Source organism: Elephas maximus, chromosome 26 (assembly GCF_024166365.1).
Source record: "Elephas maximus indicus isolate mEleMax1 chromosome 26, mEleMax1 primary haplotype, whole genome shotgun sequence".
Lineage (NCBI taxonomy): Eukaryota > Metazoa > Chordata > Mammalia > Proboscidea > Elephantidae > Elephas > Elephas maximus.
The window spans coordinates 4,743,096-4,762,764 of NC_064844.1; positions in this window are offsets into that span (position 1 = coordinate 4,743,096).

Genomic DNA, 19,669 nt, shown 5'->3' on the forward strand with positions numbered 1-19,669 from the left:
AGGACAACATAATTTTCTTATAGCATCAAATGTTACATTATATTTAGTTCTATATATACTTTTAACTCCAAAAGGCATTATTACTGTTGTTCAAAATATTCAGTTAGAGTAGTTATCCTTTCAATTGCTTTACATTTATCCATGCTTCTCTGAAGAACTTTTACATCTGATACCTTTCTTTTCCTATCTGCAGAAAATTTTCTTAAATGTAAGTTTACTGTTGATATAACCTCTCAGTTTCGATTTTTCCGAAACTACGTTTATTTGCTTCTATTTTCACTGATACATAATTCTGGGCTGGTAGTTATTTTCTATTAGGTTTCCCAAGATATTACTCTATATTTTTTTCGGTTTTACACAATTTCTACCATGAAGAGAGATGCAAATCTTATTGTTGGTCCCTTGAAAATGACATACTTTTTCTCCCAGATGCTTTTTAGATTTTTTTCTTCGTCTTAATTTTCATAAGTTCTGCAATAATATGTCAAGGTATTGTTTTCTGCATTGTTAGCCTCGTTGGGTCTGTTCCTTATAATATTTTATCAACTTCTGAAAATGTTCTGCTATTATTATTTCTAATATTTCTTCTGGCATACTTTTTTCTTTTCTTCTGGAACTCTAATTACATCTAAGTCAGACATTTTTACTATGTGCCATTTGTTTCTTGTGCTCTTTTCTATATTTTCTACCCTCCTGTGTATTCATGATGTAATTTTAATGTTTTCTTATAATTTACCTTTCAGTTTACTCTCCTCTTTCTCAGCTTTATCCAAACTCTCGTTAGGCCTATATATTGAGGGTTTATTTTCCACTTATTGTGTTTTTTTAGCTTTAGAACTTCCAGGTGGTTCTTTCTTATACTTACCAGTTTCCTGCCAACATTCTTGGCATTGTCATGGCAACCCTACATATAACAGAACGAAGCGTTTCCTGGTCCTGCACCATCTTTTTTATCATTCGTATGTTTGAGTCCATTGTTGCAGCTATTGTTGTCAATCCATTTCACTGGGAGTTTCTCGTATTTCCGCTGACCCTCTGCTTTACCAAGTATAATGTCTTTTTCTAGAGACTGTTCTTTTCTGATGACACGTCCAAAGTAAGTGAGCCAAAGACTTGCCATCCTTACTTCAAAGAACATTCTGGTTGTATTTCTTCTAAGACTGTTTTGTTTGTTCTGGAAATCCACAGTCTACTCAATATTTTTCACCAACACTACAATTCGAGTGCATCAATTCTATCTTCCTTTTTCACATGTATATGAAATGATTGAAAAGATCGTGGGTTGGGTCAGGTGACCCTTAGTCATCAAAGTGACATTTTTGCTTTTTAAAACTTTAAAAAGGTCTTTTGCAGTAAATTTGCCCACTGCAATGCATCATTTGATTTCTTAACTCCGAAGACATGTAAACTATCACCACCTCCACCACCCACTGCCATCGAGTCGATTCCTACTCATAGTGACCCTGTAGGACAGAGTAGAACTGCCCCATAGAGTTTCCAAGGAGCGCCCGGCAGATTCAAAGAGAAGCCGTAGCTTTTAACCACTATGCCACCAGGGTTTCCTTATTAACTATAGTTATTTTAAATTCTGTATCTATTGAGCCCACTGCTTAGATCTGCTGTTGGTCTTTTTTATGGACCGTTTATTCTCTAAGTTTTCAGTTATGTCTTCTTTGCTCACATGCCTGTTTACTTTGATTAAGTATTGAACATCATATCTGAATATGAAAGCCTACATGGAGTCTCTGGATGATCTTATCCTCCAGAATGCTTGTACCGTTACTGCTGACAGGAAGTTAAGGTAGGGGCGTTAGCAATATAAAGCTCCATTGAAAACCTGGGTTTATTACCGCACTGCCTCCCGTACTCTAATTTTTGCCTTTTTGGTCTCATTCATCTGTCCAAAACTCTTGTAAGTTTCTTAGCACCTCACCCTCTATGGAATTTGCCATTAACTTGATGGGAAAAGCTGTCCCAAATACATGGCTCACGTTGCTGGGCTTTCCTTCTCTTCTCTCAATCTTGGTATTTCTCCAGTGCCTTCAAACTTTTTAAAAAATATATTCGTCCAAATTCGGTAGTTGTTTTCAGTGAGAGGGTTGATTTGTAATGACCCGTTCATTTTGATGCAAATTTGTATGGTTTTCTGTTTCCTGCAGATGTTTCTGTGTCTTTTCACTATCTGACGCAGGTCTGTTTCTACCGCTTACTCTTTCTGTTGGTCCTATCTCATGTGCCCTATTTCTTTGTGAGCTTTGTTCCTTTTGCCTGTGTACTGCAGTTGTCCTTAAAAAGCACTTGAGGACTAATGGACCACAGCTACCATGGCCTCCACCAGACTGAGTCCAGTACAACTAGATGGTGCCCAGCTACCATCAGTGACTGCTCTGACAAGGATCACAATAGAGGGTCCCAGACAGGGCTGGAGAAAAATGTAGAACAAAATTTTAACTCAAATAAAAGACCAGACTTTCTGGCCTGACAGAGAAGGAACCCCAAGAGTATGGTCTCTGGACACACTTTTAGTTCAGTAATGAAGTTACTCCTGAGGTTCACCATTTAGTCAAAGATTATACAGGCCCATAAAACAAAATGAGACAAAAGGGGCACACCAGGCCAGGGACAAGGACTAGAAGGCAGGAGGGAACAGGAAAGCTGATATTAGGGAACCCAAGGTCAAGAAGGGAGAGTGTTGATATTTTGTGGGATTGTTAACAACGTCACAACACAATATGTGTACTAACTGTTTAATGAGAAGCTAGTTTGTTCTGTGAACCTTCATCTAAAGTTTAATTTAAAAAAAAAGTACTTGAATATTCTTCAAGGACCAGGAGGAAGGCTCATTTCACCACGAATGATGCATTTGCTTCTACCTAGTACCTTTGGGGGTTATCAACGGAAGACACTCTTAACCCAACATAACTTGAAGTTCTCAGGAACATCTGGAGCACAAATCTATTGAAAGCCTGGCCAGAGACAACATCTTTTCAAGGAACATGTGTTACTTTTTCTTTTATCTCAGTTGTTCCTCTAGTACCTTGAAGACATTGCTTCTGAATCTCTTTTACTTTTATCATTATGGCATAACTGCTTCTGTCCCAAGTTAATGGGTGGACAGTCTCCCTCTCAGGCTCCCTGCTATGGGTGAGTTCTTTCCTCCACCAGCTACTAAAACCAAAGACACTTTGTGAGAAATTTAGCACATGCTGTCAGGGTAAAAGCAGCTTGATGCTCATATATGCCATTTACAGCTTTGTGTTTCTTCTTCCTCTCAAGTTGGTGCCTTATATTTTCATAAAATTTTGATACCTCTTAAATGATATTTAAGGAGATTTTTAATATTCATATTTTATTTTTTTCCTGATTGCAAAATTTGGCCCAAATCAAATAATTTATCATTACTGGAAATAGAATGTTCCCTATAAAGAAAATATGATCTTATGTGTTTTTCTTCTGGGAATTTATTGATAATTTATTTTTACGGTAAAAGCTGCAAAAGCCAGAACCTGTGTAGGGCAGAAACCTGCCAGAGAAGGAAAACTCAAATATTTTTCACTAATATGGATTACACCTCAACATAAAGAAAACAAAACTCCTCACAAATGGACCAATAAGCAACATCATGATAAACAGAGAGAAGATTGAAGTTGTTAAAGATTTCATTTTACTTGGATTCATAATCAATGCCCATGGAAGCAGCAATCAAGAAATCAAACAATTTATTGCATCGGGCAAATCTGCTGCAAAAGACCTCTTTAAAGTGTTCAAAAGTAAAGATGTCACTTTGAGGACTACAGTGTGCTTGACCCAAGCCATGGTGTTTTTAATTGCCTCATATGCATGTGAAAGCTGGACAATGACTAAGGAAGACCAGGGAAGAATTGATGCCTTTGAATTATGATGTTGGAGAAGAATATTGAATATACCATGGACTGCCAGAAGAAGTACAGCCAGGATTCTCCTTAGAAGCAAGGATGCCAAGACTTTGTCTCAGGAATTTGGACATGTTATCAGGAGGGATGAGTCCCTGGAGAAGGACATCATGCTTAGTAAAGTAGAGGGTCAGCCAAAAAGAGGAAGACCCTCAATGAGATGGATTGACACAGTGGGTACGACAATAGTTTCAAGCATAGCAAAGATTGTGAGGATGGCACAAGACTGGGCAGTGTTTCATTCTGTTATACAGGTAGGCACTTTGAGTCAGAAGCAAATCGTTGGCACCTAACAACAACAACAATAGAGGGCAATAGAAAAATGGTAAGACTATACCCTGTCAAAGGCAAAAACTTGCAAGACCCAGAAAATCAAGGCAATCCTGTTGAGTTCTGGCTCTCACTGTAATTTTGTTTATATAATAATACATCACCAATATGTGTAAATATCTCCTGAGTATTTGAGAGAAATGGTTCATTTATTCTTTGTTGGGTACAATATTGTGTGTGTATATCATTTTTTATATCATTTTAGTTACATATGTATCTATTAAACCTAATCAATAAGCTTTAGTTTAAGTCTCTCTGTGTGTACAGCATTTAATAACCACACAAAACAAACCCACTGCCGTTGAGTCAATTCCCACTCATAGTGACCCTGTAGTATTGTCTTTTTTTCAAATATTATGTATATTTACTTTGTTGGTAAATACTTTACATGTCAATTTTTAATAGATGGGTGTTAAAATATTTTACTATGGTATAGATTTTTTGATTTTTTAAATATCTATATTGTAAGAGTTTTAAATTGATCTACATCCAAAGATAAGCAGATTATAAGGAAAAGAAGGTGAAGAGGTTGGTGGATTAGGAATGCCAGGATGTTTGTGTCTTTAGATTATGCCAAGATCCAAGCAATAAACCAGGGGATAGGTGCTAACAAGAGTAATTTAATTTTGTTTCTCTCATGTGCTTCTGTAAAGAAAAATTATGAATTTGTGTTTCCTTAATTCTTGTTAAAGCCTTAAAAAAATGTTCAACTGACACCAAAAAAAAAAAACCTGAATTCATGGTGAACTGTATTGTATGCAGATTTCCAGTAGAAATCTGCAGATGTTCACATTAGAAACATTCTTTCACAACAGAATTCTACCCAATAGAATTCAGCAGCATATTAAAAAAATAATACATCAGGACCAAGAGGAATTCACACGAATTGTGCAAGGATAGTTCAACATTAGAAAATCAATCAATGTAATCCACCACAAAAATAAAACAAAAGAATCACGTGATCATCTCAATCAACACAGAAATGGCATTTGATAAAGTCTTACACGCATTCCTGATAAAAACTCTCAGCAAAATAGGAATAGAAGGGAAATCCCTCGACATAATAGAGGGCATTTATACAAAACCAAGAGCCAACATTATTCTTGACAGAGAGAGACTGAAAGCACTCCCCTTGAGACCAGAAACCATACAAGAACGCCCTTTATCTCCTCTGTTATTCAACATTGTACTGGAATTCCTACCTAGAACAATAAGGTGAGAAGAGGAAATAAAAATCACTCAAATTAAGAAGTAAAACTATCTCTACACGCCAATGATGTGATCCTATACATAGAAAAAAACCACAGATTCCACAATAAGGCTATTAGAACTAATAGAAGGATTTAGCAAAGTAGCAGGATACAAGATCAACATACAAAAATCGGTTGGATTCCTCTGCACCAACAAAGAGAACTTTGAAAAGAAAATCAGGAAAACAATGCTGTTTACAATAGCCCTCAAAGGATAAAATACTTAGGAATAAATCTAACCAGGGATATAAAAGACCTATACAAAGAAAACTACAAAATGCTACTGCAAGAAATCAAAAGGGATGTAGATAAATGGAAAAACACACCATGCTCACGTATAGGAAGACTTAATATTGTGAAAATGTCAATATTACCCAAAGCAATCTATAGATATAATGCAACCCTGATCCAAAGTCCAACAGAGTTCTTTAATGATAGGGAAAACTACCAATTTTACGTGGAAAGGAAAGACATCCTGGATAATTAAAGCATCATTGAAGAAGAACAAAGTAGGAGGCCTCACACTACCTGATTTCAGAACCTACTATACAACCATGGTAGTCAAAACAGCCTGGTACTGGTACAATGGTAGACACACAGACCGATGGAACAGAATTGAGAACCCAGAGGTAAATCCATCCACCTATGGACAACTGATCTTCAACAAAGGGCCAAAGTCCATTAAATGGGGAAAGAGAAAGTTTCTTTAACATACAGTGCTGGCAAAACTGGATGTCTATCTGTAGAAAAATGAAACAGGACCCATACCTCACATCATACACAAAAATAACTAAAAATGGATCAAAGACCTAAAACTTTAACGATCATGGAAGAAAAAACAGGGACAATGTTAAGGGCCCTAATATGTGTCATAAATATAATACCAAACATAACTAAAAATACACAAACAGCAGAAAATGAACTAGATAAACAGAACCTCCTAAAAATTAAACACTTATGCTCATCAAAAGCGTTCTCTGAAAGAGTAAAAAGAGTACCTACAGATTAGGAAAAAGAAATTTGTCTACGACATATCCGACAAGGGACTAACCTCTGAAATTCATAGAAAACTTCAACATCTCAACGACAAAAGGACAAACAATCCAATTAAAAAATGGGCAAAGGATATGGAGAGACACTTCACCAAAGAAGACATTCAGGTGGCTAACAAGGACGTGAAAAAATGGTCTGGCCATTAGAGAGGTGCAAATCAAAGCTACAGTGAGATGCCATCTTATCCATCAATAATGGCACTAATCAAAAAACCAGAAAATAACAAATGTTGACAAGGTTGTGGGGAGATTGGAACTCTTACATGCTGCTGGTGGGAATGCAAAATGGTGCAACCATGATGGAAAACGGTATGGCACTTCCTTAAAAAGCTAGAAATAAAAATACCATATGATTCAACAATCCCATTCCTTGTTATATACCCTAGAGAAATAAGAGCTATGACACAAATAGACATATGCACACCCATGTTCATTGCAGTGTTATTCACAATAGTAAAAAGATGGAAACAATGTTAAGTGCCCATCAAAGGATAAATGGATAAACAAATTGTGGTATATATACACAATGGAAGATTATGTGAAGATAAAGAATAACGATGAATCCATGAAACATTTCACAGCATGGATGAATTTGGAGGACATTATGCTGAGTGAAATAGGTTAATCATAAAAGGACAAATATTATATGAGACCACTATTATAAAAAGTCAAGAAAAAGTTTACACACAGAAAGAAACATATTTTGATGGTTACCAGGGATGGGAGGGGAAGGGAGGGAAAATCACTAATTAGATAGTTGTTGTTAGGTGCCGTTGAGTCGGTTCCAACTCCTAGCGACACTATGCACAACAGAATGAAACACTGCCCGGTCCTGCGCCATACTTAAAATCGTTGTTATGCTTGAGCTCATTGTTGCAGCCACTGTGTCAATCCAGCTTGTTGAGGGTCTTCCTCTTTTCCGCTGACCCTGTACTCTGCCAAGCACGATGTCCTTCTCCAGAGACTGATCCCTCCTGACAACATGTCCAAAGTGTGTAAGATAGTAGACATGTATTAACATGGATGAAGGGAAAAGCAATACACAATATCAGGAAAGTCAGCACAGCAGGACCAAAGCAAAGGAAGACACTGAATGGAACTCAAGAATAAAGGGCAAGTTTTTTTTTTACAGTAATAACTACAGCACAGACAAAGAAAAAAATCCTCACAACTGGACCAAGAAGCAACATCCTGATAAAAGGAGAAGAGATTAAAGTTGTGAAGGATTTCATTTTACTTGGATCCACAATCAACAGACATGGAAGCAGCAGTCAAGAAATCAAAACATGCATTGCCCTGGGCAACTCAGCTGCAAAAGATCTCTTTAAAGTGTTAAAAAGCAAAGATGTCACCTTGGAGACTAAGGTGTGCCTAACCCAAGCCATGGTGTTTTCAGTCACCTCACATGAATGCGAAAGCTGGACAATGACAAAGGAAGACCAAAGAAAAATTGACATCTTTGAATTGTGGTGTTGGCGAACAACATTGAGTATACCATGGACTGCCAAAAGAGTGAACAGGCCTGTCTTGGAAGAAGTACAACCAGAATGCTCCTTAGAAGCAAGGATGGCGAGACTGTCTTACATAGACTTTGGACACTTTATCAGGAGGGATCAGTCCCTGGATAAGAACAGCATGGTTAGTAAAGTAGGGGGTCAGCGAAAAAGAGGCAGGCCCTCAACGAACTGGATTGACTCAGTGACTGCAACAATGGGCTCAAGCATAACAATGATTGTGAGATGACGCAAGACCAGGCAGTGATTCGTTCTGTTGTACATTGGGTCATTACAAGTCGGAACAGACTTGATGGCACCTAACAACAACAACAGACAATCCTGCAATAATAGTATTAACAAACAATAATCTATTAATGGACACATAGGTAGATTGTTGTCATTGTTGTTAGGTGCCCTTGAGTCAGTTCCAACTCATAGCGACCGTATAGGACAGAGTAGAACTGCCCCATAAGGTTTCCAAAGAGTGGCTGGTGGATTTGAACTGCCGACCTTTTGGTTAGTAGCGAAGCTCTTAACCACTAAGCCACCAGGGCTCCATATAGGTAGATAGGTATGCTATATAGTTATGCTGAACAGGTGTGTGAGGATATAAGGGAGTACACCCACCTGTAGATACAGGTTCGGAGGTGGATATTTCTACAAACATGACTGTTTGTAGAACATGCACCTCATGTGTTAATATAGACAATAGAGCACACAAGGGACACAGTCATGGAAGCTTACACATAACCAAACACCTGGCGGGATAAATTCTTAAAGAAGGGGAAGGACCATAGACTTGTGAGACATCTACGTTACTTGGCACAACATAGTTCATAAAGACATTATTCTGCCTTCTTCTTTGGTAAGTACTGCCTGGGGTCTTAAAGGAAACCCTGGTAGCATAGTGGTTAAGAGCTGGGGCTGCTAACCAAAAGGTCGGCAGTTTGAATCCACCAGGCGCTCCTTGGAAACCGTATGGGGCAGTTCTACCCTGTCCTATAGGGTCGCTATGATTCTGAATCGACTCGACGGCAACAGGTTTTTTTTCAGGGGTCTTAAAATCTTACCAGCGGCCATCTAAGATACAACTATTGGCTATTGGTCTATTCCCGTCCGGAACAAAGGAGAGCGAAGAAAACCAAAGATTCATGGCAGTAGTTAGTCTAAAGGACTAACAGACCACATGAAGCATAGCGTACAAGACCCCAAAACCAGAAGAACTAGATGGCGCCCAGTTACCGCTACTAGCCATTCTGACTGGGATCACAGCAGACAGTCCGCGACAGAGCAGAAGAAAAGTGTAGAACAAAAAATTCCACAAAAAAGACCAGACTTACTGGTCTGACAGAGACTGGAGGAGCCCCTGAGACTATGGCCGGATGACACCCTTCTGACCTGGAACTGAAGCCATTCCTGGATACCACTTTTCAGACAAGCAATAGATAGACCCATAAAATAAACGGTAAGACCCGAGAGGAATGAGTTCCTTAGAACAATCGCCTATACAAGATCAAAAAGACAATGTTTTCCCAAAACCAAAGATGAAAAGGCAGGGAGGGGTAGCAAATCCAGACAAAAGGAAACAGAAAGCTCAGGGTGGAAATGGGGGGCATGCTGACACATTGAGGGGATTGGAGCCAGTGTCATGGAACAATTAAGGTACAAACTATCGAATGGGAAGCTAATTTGCTCTGTAAACTTCCACCTAAATCACAATAAAAAATTTGAAAAAAAAGAAGAAACATTCTTGCTCACTCTTTAGAATAAACATGTTACAAGCCCAGTATATGCACATACTCAAGAGAATAATTGTTTCAAAGATATGAGCTATGAACACATGTGGTTGTCTATCAGATCGCGAACACTGGATTTGGGACATATTTTTCAGGTGTACTGCATGAGGAAATTATTGAACACTCAGCGCAAATGCCATGTCTTGGGGAATATTTGGAGAAGTGTAGATGCTACTGTATTTTGAATAATCAGTCCCTCTAGCTCTCACTGTGACTGATGGAAAACGCATTTTATTTTCCCTTGACAACAGGAAAACCAAATTGTAGCTCTCTTACTGCATAGTTTGTGAAGCAATTTTCATTGCACAGATGTTTTGAAATGGTTAAGCCCCCCCAAAAAAATGTTTCAACTCATGAGTAACTTATAACAAAATACATTCCTATCAGTTGGCTAAAATAAAAATACAACAATCTGAAAGCTCAGGGAGAGAGAGAGAAGCATCTTTGTTGGCTAGTATAATCTTTTCTTTCTTTGTGGGTAAGAAATTACAAAGTCACACACTACGCCTGAACACTTGTCTTTTCATTTCTGTTTTGTAAGTTATTGCAATGGAGCTGAAATTTTTTTTATATATATGCAGCCTAAAGGCTCGTATAGATCTGAAGAAACTCAAGTCCTCAACCTTTTATCTTCAAAATTAATTATAATTTACGCTTACTAAATTGAGTCCACATCTAACCGCTCAGCCAGTAGCTCCAACATAACTTATTTTCCTAAGTATCGCCAGTGCTACCCACACTTCTTGGAAAGCGGCCATTTCAAATCGTTCTGGTGTAACTAGAGCAGCTGCCTAGTCCAGTCCTGGTGTTACTTATTGTCTGGGAGTGTCCTCTTCTCTCAAAAAAGTACAGATTTGGGTGATAAGTCGTATAGATAATATAGATTTAAGAGGCTAAGATTCAGACACATTCTAAAGGAAGAAAAAATAGGCTAAATAAATAATATTACATATTTATGCACTTAACCTTCTGGCTTAAAGTATACCATTCACTGTTAAACATTTTTCCCCGAAGTCTTCATTCTGAAGTATATCCATTCTTTTATTTTTTTACATTTTGGTTAGTATAGTCAAGGTTCTTTAACTTGGAAATTATGGAAAATATTAACATCTTCTACAATCTAATTAATGAATTCTACATGGAATTACAGGATTTTCCTGCGGTAGAGTGAGAAAACCTCTGTATATTACTGTATTTTACTGGGTTATCCTGGGAAAATCTGGGTTAATTTTTCCACTATTATTTGCAAGCAAACAAGCTCACAAATACGAACAACTTAAAGACAGTATTTTTGAAATATCAACTAGATGTAGTTAAATTGGGACAAGTTATCCCTATTGAATGTTAACTGCCTAAATCTTCACATTAACTGATCAATGTGCTTTGCCCACCCACCTTACTCACTGCCCTCGAGTCCATTCCAACTCATGCCAACCCCACAGGACAGAGTAGAACTGCCCCATAGGGTTTCCAAAGAGCACCTGGGGGATTTGAACTGCTGACCTTTTGGTTAGCTGTCGTAGCTCTTAACCACTACGCCACCAGGGTTTCAATGGGCTATGTCTTCATCCACTGAATTCTTACTGTACATGTTCTTCTTAGGTCAGAATTAACAGATAAGCGAGTCCATTTTTGCACTGATATTTTCTTTCACAGTAAAATTTTTGACCTTTAGCCTCTATAGTCTAGAAATTGGATGATCAGAAAGCTGATTAGACATCTGACCAGACGGAAGGTAGGAACCGCTATCACAGAGTTCATAGAGAAGTGTTGTGTGTTTATTCCTCTTAGTCTTCCTCAGACTGTGCGATTTTCTATACACTTTAACTGACCAAACCAGACCTCTCAAATAACATGAAAGTTTTTGTCCTTTAAAAAATGACAAGAACCAAAAAGTTTCAGGAAGAAGATACATTCTTTAGTTTTCTATTTATTTATGTAGAGTAATTGAGAGTAATCACAATCATATTGATGCCTTTGGGTGATTACAGGAGCCTCAATCAAAAACTCTGTCAATTAATTATGTTCAAAAAAGACTGATAAAAAAAAATAGGGACTGTTATATTTAAAAAGATTTTAAGGGAGGAAATCAAGCTATAGGAAAAGAGAATTCTTGATTAATCAAAAAATGTAAACAAATCCTTTAAGTCTGAAAGCATTTCAGGTAATTGTGGTTCTACTTTTCATTTTCTATTATTATAAGTAAAGATAGCTGGGATAAGATGTCTTATTTATTCTGTTGGAATGGAAAGTTAGTAACTATTACTTAAAAACAAAAACAAAACCCGGCTGCCATAGAGTCAATTCCGACTCATAGTGATCCTATAGGACAGAGTAGAACTGCCCCACAGGGTTTCCAAGGAGTGGCTGGTGGATTTGAAGCATCTATAGGCTGTATTTCTTCTACCCTCAGATACCAAGCTTGTTCACGTTCGAAGTGAAACGTAAGTGCTAGCTTTTTAAATTTCTGCTATTTGATTTATCGGTGTTAGGGGTGGTGAAGGAGGAAGGCTGCCGTCTTTCAATATGTGTTTTTTTTTTTTTTTTTAATTTATCCTGTTTCCTATGCAACATTTTTGGGCAGTTTTGGAATATATAGCAGGTGATATTCAGTCTTACAATGGAGTGAGGTATTGACTCTTGAAATTTCTTCTAAGAAGTCTGAAATGAAGAGGCTATCTTCAATTCTTTCTCCTTTGTCTTTTCTCAACTGAAGAAAACCCTTGATTGCTAACTTGTTCATTGCCAAGTATCAGAAGCTGTGCTTTTCTTCTTCCTAACAACAAATAAATATTACTTCCTCTGTTCGTGCTCATGATCATTAGTAACTTTAAGATAATGCCTCAATTAGTAGGAGTCTTCTAAAACGCATAGCCTTAAACGCTTGAACATAGATGCTTAGATTTAATAAAGTTATCTGCTAGCATTCATGAACTTAACAGACGTAGAGCTGATAAGTCTTCATAGCTCCATGGCAAACACATACCACTGCTAGTGGAAGATTTCACAATGTGTAACAGCTCACATGGTTCCGATGCCTTGAATCGTCAGCATGCTTCTATGAGCCTCCATTGTTCCGTAATCTTCGTCACTGGTTCCATGATAGCCCAAATGCTTGCCAAACCGTGATTGGCGTCTCCCAAGTTTATCTTACTCTAAATGCCCAGGAAACTCTGAGTTTGTATGGCAGTCTTATTAACGAATCACATATCCAAGTTCCTGACATTTTTTCTGGTTGAGCCTGAAATGAGAGAGAGAAATCAGGGACCTGACCATCAGACACATTTGGAGAATAAAAATGCAAGGTCCTGAATAGTGTGGTCTTTATAAGACAGCAAAAATGATTGTTGAGGAGAGAAGCAAATTACGATAATACTATTGCTTGACAGGGAATCTTGGCTAGGTGTGATTAACGAAGGCTTGAAAACTGAGCTCTGCTTTAGGTCTTCAGGCAAATGAGCCGCAAAAAGTGTGTGTGTGTATAGAAATATAGAGGATATATATACGGTTTGCTTTTTTCAGTTGTTGATACAGCATGTATAATATTAAAAGTTCATTTGAATCCTCAAATTTTATGACATATTTTTAAACTATAGAGTATAGGAAAGGTAATCATAACTCCAAAAACGAGCAGGTATATTATAAACAGTCATCACTTACAAGCACACCAGTCAATAATTTCAAACGAAGTAGATGTGTTTTTCTTAGCACGCAATAAATTATCCCATAGACAATTAAAATCACAGGTGTTCGATTCTTGACTAATTTAAATCCTGTAGGTTGCGCTTTCTCTTCATTCTCGGTTTGTTTACTCAAAGATAAAAGTAACTTTTCTTTCAAGGCTAAATATTTTAAGAAACCATTTCAGTCTTCCATAATTGTAAAGTGTCTAAGTATTTAAGAATGGCATAAATATAAACTATTGTTCCAAAATTTGTTTGACAAGAGCAGACAATAGATTCCCACTTACTACTGCACATTTAGATGTTTCTTTTATTTCATGGGTACTTTTCTCCTCAATATTTCTTTCCACAGAAATTTGGATTTTTTTTTTCCCTTCCTCTCATGTTTTATTGAAAAGACTGTCTGCCATTATATCATTCGTTTCCCGGTTTTATCCTTTTGTCTGAAGGCACATTGCAGCATCCCTGGTTTAAGGACTCTAGACAGCGAGAGAAATGGAGAGTCACAAGAATCGCTGTATCAAGGTTGAAAGAGAGCACAGAGCTTTCTAAACGGAACGTCGTGAATGGGGGACATTTAGGGCATTGCCATGACAATTCTAATTGTTGGAACTTTATTCTTATTATGGTCTTTATTCAGTTGGGTTCAACTAAACAGCGCACATAGACGACTCACTTTAATTCCTACGCTGGTTCTGGAGAACGTGCAGCCAAGAATGCTCATCTTTTTTTTTTTTTTTTTTGTGGCGGTAACAAAACACACGGTCAAGGGTTTCTAAATGGAATTGCATTTTATAGGCATGCAGAGATCGGTGTGGAGTTAAGACTTGCTCTCTTTGACCCCTGGAGGCTGTCTTTAACAAATGATGAGGCTACATTTTTTTTTTTGAAATTATAGGAGATTCCAATTACTGGGAAATTATGGGGCTCGGTGAGCTCCCTCTATGGGCTAATTTAACGTCTGCAAATTATATTTCTTCTTTTTTTTTCTTTTCCCTTCCCATTTTTCCCCCAACAAAGCCTCTGTGTGGCCTCTGGGATGGGGTGGCCGCCTAAGGGCCTGAGGTTGTGCTCCTTGGAGCGTGGACAAGATGGCTGCCTCCAGCTGTTTGAAGCTGGCGCGTTTGAAGCTGCCGCGCGTGTTTGAAGCTGCGGCATTTGAAGCTGTCGGGCTTGAAGCTGGCGCCTGTGTTTGAAGCTGTGCCATTTGATGTTGCTGAGGGCGTTTGTAAATTTGAGACAGACTTTAATATGGTTAGACGGTAGGGGAGTCCTTTTCAACCCCCTTTTCATATTTTTTTTTTTTTCAACTTGAACTTAAAAAAAAAAAAAGTTTTATTTAACTTTTTTTTTTTTCTCCCAACTATTTTAACTACTTATGTCAGCCAGCCGAGGAGTGCTGTGATTCACAGCCATTATTGTAAAGAGGCTGTCATGTATTTTTAGGGCTGCTGGGACCATAGGAATTCTTGAGTGGCTTTGACTGGATACAACAATGTGGAGAATGAGCCCAACTGTGAAAAGTGCTCCTGTGGCCGGAGAACTGTGCAGAAGAACTTTGAAAAAGGGCAATCTCCTTGTTGCTTTCAGTAGAAGCTGAGCAAGCACGCTGTTGGATTTGCAAGGCTGATGAGTGTGGAAATAGAACAGATGTATGCGTGTAGAGAAACTGGGGATTCATTGGTGTAGACGTTAACTTTGCAGTTTTCCTGGGTCAAAACATTTTCTATTTTCCTTTTCTTATTTTTTTTCCCCCAATTTCTATAATAATTAAAGTGAAAGGTGGCTATGATCATGAAACAACACTGTTGACCCTTAGGACACCACCATACATGAGAGGTGCTTTCTAGGGAGAACTTCTACTGTGAGAAGGGAATGAGAATTACTGCTGCCAGTAAAGGAAATACAACAGATGGTTATCACAGAGTCTGTAGGTTAAGGTTTGGGAAATAATCTTGTTTGGAGGAACATGAGGCATCCAAGTGAAAAAGGTTGAGAAAAATTTGGAAGGAGTCATGAGGTATCAAACCCAAAATGGACTAGATGAAAAACACTTTGGTGTTGGTGCAAACACTTTTTCATTTAATTCCCAGCCTGGATCAACATTATGCAGTCGGCATGCAGAGTTGATGAAAGAAGGGTTTTTCTTCTTTTGTTTGTGGTTCTCCTCTAATGGACAGTGTGGGTTAGAAGGCTACTTTGATGAGTCTACCATCAGTTTTTCTCTTTGGAAGTAGAGTGTTCCATTCTGCTAACGGTCATTCTCCTGAAAGTTAAGTAATAGTTTCTTGGCATCGGCTATTAGTCAGGACTTGAACCTGTTTATTTACATGCCCGCCAATAAACTCTTTCACTGTACAGAACACAGCTTCTATAAAATAGAGATCTGCTGTTCCGCCATATTTGGATTGTGTATCTACCCAGAATTGAGGTGTTAATTCAATATTTCATTCATTTGTAGCAAAGATCTACAATTCCTCCAGCTCATAGATAAAGCTGTCTGTTAGATCCACATTATAAAAATTGAGCTCGATCAAAATTTTAATCTAGGTAGAACTGAGTTTTATTCTAATAAATAAATCTGTGCTTTACTAAGATGTGTCTTGCTGACCTTTCGAGTGATTAAAACATTTGTTTCCTATTAGTTTGCATAAAACAAATGATCTCAGCCTCTTGCGTATAATTGTTTTTAAGGATTTCTTTTCATTAGTTCAATATTTCTAATTTGGTAAGGACAGAGATTTGGTGACTATTTTTCCCCTTGTACTACAGGAAATGCATCCTTTGCTCCTGCTTTTCGCTATTAGCTCTTTCATTCGTATTCCTCTGAATCCACGTACCTTTTTCACTCTATTAGCTAATCATTTATTTTCCATGTGGATATTTTACCAAATTCGTAGATAATATGAGCTTCAACTGAGTAACATCCATGTCATTCATTGAGAACTAAGTTTCTGTATACGCTCAGCCTAATGTTCTCAGTTAACCTATCATAACAAGTAGTTTCATAAGTTATAGGGCATGAAAAACTAAGTGACATGGAAGTCTGTATCATTAGTGGGTCTGCACATGTGGCTTCAAAATTTTATTAAAAACATTTCATAACCCAAGGGAAAGGATATATTCGCATTTATTTTTTCATTGTAAAGTCTTTGTTTCTGACCGACTCAGGGATTTTTTTTTTATGCCTCTCAACTTCTCTAATACTCATTTCATCAATATTACTGTTTTTCTTTTTTAAGCTTAGAAAGAATTCTTTAGGATTTTCCTACTCTTTGCCATTACCAAGTCTACTCAGTCCAGTAATCTACACATCTAAACTTGGTAATAAAAAAAAGTTCTTGAGAGTAATTGAACCCAGATGCTTGGATGAGAACTACATGTGTTTTATTATATATACATTAGCTTAACTATAAATGTATTCAGAAGAAAACGATAGATATTAAAAATGTGTGTATCGTACACAATTAAGAAATCACTGGGCGAGCTTCCGCGGCCTGGCTGCATCCCACGTCGCTCTTGCTTCTTGCTGGCTTGTGCTCCGAAATTGCTTCTCACTACCAAAATCTTTATTGTGATTTTTCTTTCATGTGTTTTTTTTGAAATTTTGCTTTTTTTGTTTCATTAAATTAAAATTAATTTCAATTAACTTTTATTTTTAGTGGCTATCCAAAAAGAGACACTCCTCTCAACAAAATCTGCACAATGTAGGCTGTTACCCCAAGTGATGAATTTTCTCTTCCTTTTCTCTGTAGCTCTCTCTCGAACCTGAGCGTTCCGTCCTGCGTCTGTTTGTCTGCCTCCATCAGTGTTGTCGGGAATGCTCTGCCCATGACGAAGTGTGATAGAGAAATAGCAAGAGTGGCTTCCTGAGTGGGATCCAGGCTGACAACAGCTTTTTCCGTTACGCAGCGCTGTGATCCCCTCTTTGGCAGTATTTGATGTCTCCATGATAGAAGCAAACCAGGGTTGTTTAGCCATTTCATCCACAAAATTGTATAGTTTCATTAAAAAAAACCTCAGTATTTATTCATTGGATTTATTAATAGCCATGAACTCCATTATGATCTCACATTGCTGATTTTCGTTATACCTGATATTTCATAATGTGTATATCATAATTATACTAAAATAAGTTAATGTAGTTTCTTTTTCCTTCTCTGTTTCATCAGTCATCCTCTTCGTAAGACAAGTACAGATTAAGAATTCTGTATACAAAACTTCTATTTTTTTGTATTCTGTTTTAAATCAACTTTATTGAGGTATGATTTACATACAATAAAATTTACTAATTTTAACCACATAATTCACTGAGTTTTTTTAACTCTACAGCTGTGTAACCATCGCAGTCCTGATGGTAGACATTTCCATCATCCGCCAAAGGTCTCTCCTGACCCTTTGAAGTCAATTTCTTGTGCTTACCACCTGGTCCCTGGAAACTGTTCATCTTTCTCTCACTATGGTTTCGCCTTTTGCAAAATTTTATATAAACAAAACCATACTCTGTGTGCTGTTTTGCGTCTGGCTTCTTTCACTTAGTGTAATGCTTTTGAATTTCATTCCCGTTGTTTGTATTGGTAGATTTTTCCTTATAATTGCTAAGTAGCATGTCACTGTATGGATACACCACAATTCATTAATCCATTTAGCGTTGGGTGGACTTTTTTGCTCTATCCATTTTTTTCCTTTTGTCGACTATGAATAAAACTGCTGTAAATATTCACATACAGGTTTTTGTGTGAATGTAACATTGAATTTATCTTGAATGAATAGAAGTAGGATTGCTGGGTCGCAGGTTACGTGTATGTTTAACTTTATAAGAAATTACTGAACTGGTTTCCAGAGTTGCTGTATAATTTTACATTCGCACCAGCAGCATCAGTTCTAGTTATGCCACTCCCTCGCCAACACTCGGTATTGTTAGTCTTTTTAATTTTGGCCATCGTATTGAGTATGTATTTCTTTTCAATTTACAATAATTTGCTTTTGTTCCTCTGACTTTATTAATATTATTTTATCTACTGAGTGGCATCATACATTTTTTTTTCATTATGTATGTCCTTCATCAGGGGCCTTGGTGGTGCAGTGGTTAAGAGCCGGGCTCTAAACCAAAAGGTTGGTAGTTTGAATCCACCAGCCGCTCCTTGGAAATCTTATGGAGGGAGTTCTCTCTTTCTGTAGGGTCTCTATGAGTTGGAATCCACTCGAAGGCAAGAGAATTTTTTGGCTTGGTTCTTTATAAACTTAATCTTTTAAAAGCTATGCACATATTTTCATCTCTTGGATTTCGTTAGTGTTTGATGAAGTCAGGTAACCAATCCAAATATGAACAAATCAGCAGACCTGAGTCTTTTTTTTTTTAATTACAAGATAATTTTTGATAGCAATCAAGATAGGAACTTTGAGGAGAAGCATAAGAGCTTATGTGAACTCTACTATAGGACTAGGGTCATAGCCAAATAATTACTCTGAAATATGTCCAGAAAAGAAAGGCTTATTTCTATTTCTATCATATTTATGTTTTACTATTTTGTTCATTCCAGATGTAGGTACATCCTGATTTACAAATGGACTGTGTTGCAGAAGTTTTTGAGCCAGTTGTTCAGACCTGAGTCTTGAGTTAGCATGTTAACCGTTAACTGTTGCCTTCATTTTCTGAGAACCAGGGGTGTAATGTTTGAATAAGGTTCTACCTGACTTAGGATTCCGAGTTTTATTCCTGTCCATCTACTATCATAAGAATTGTAAATAGGATTGCATATTTCAAAAATCTTAGTTACTTGGCTTTCCAGCAGCTAGCTTTTTCAGTAAATTTGCATGTAACTCCAGCAACTGAAGGATCGCTATGGGACTCAGCCCTGCCGTTTCCTAACATGGCTGTTTTTCTTCTCTGCCTCATTAGACAGTTTTGAGAACAGTGTACCATTGTCCATTAAAGAAGCCACTTTCATTTAATCCAAAACCTACTTCCATTTGTCAAAATCAGTGATTTTTTTTTTTAACCTTTTTTTTTAATAGCACTGACTAACCTCAGATCTCTGACTTTGTTCCCTGGATGTTAAAAGGACACATAGTCACTTTGTTAAAATCGTTCTTTAAAAATCCCTTTAAATGAGAAGTATCTATCATC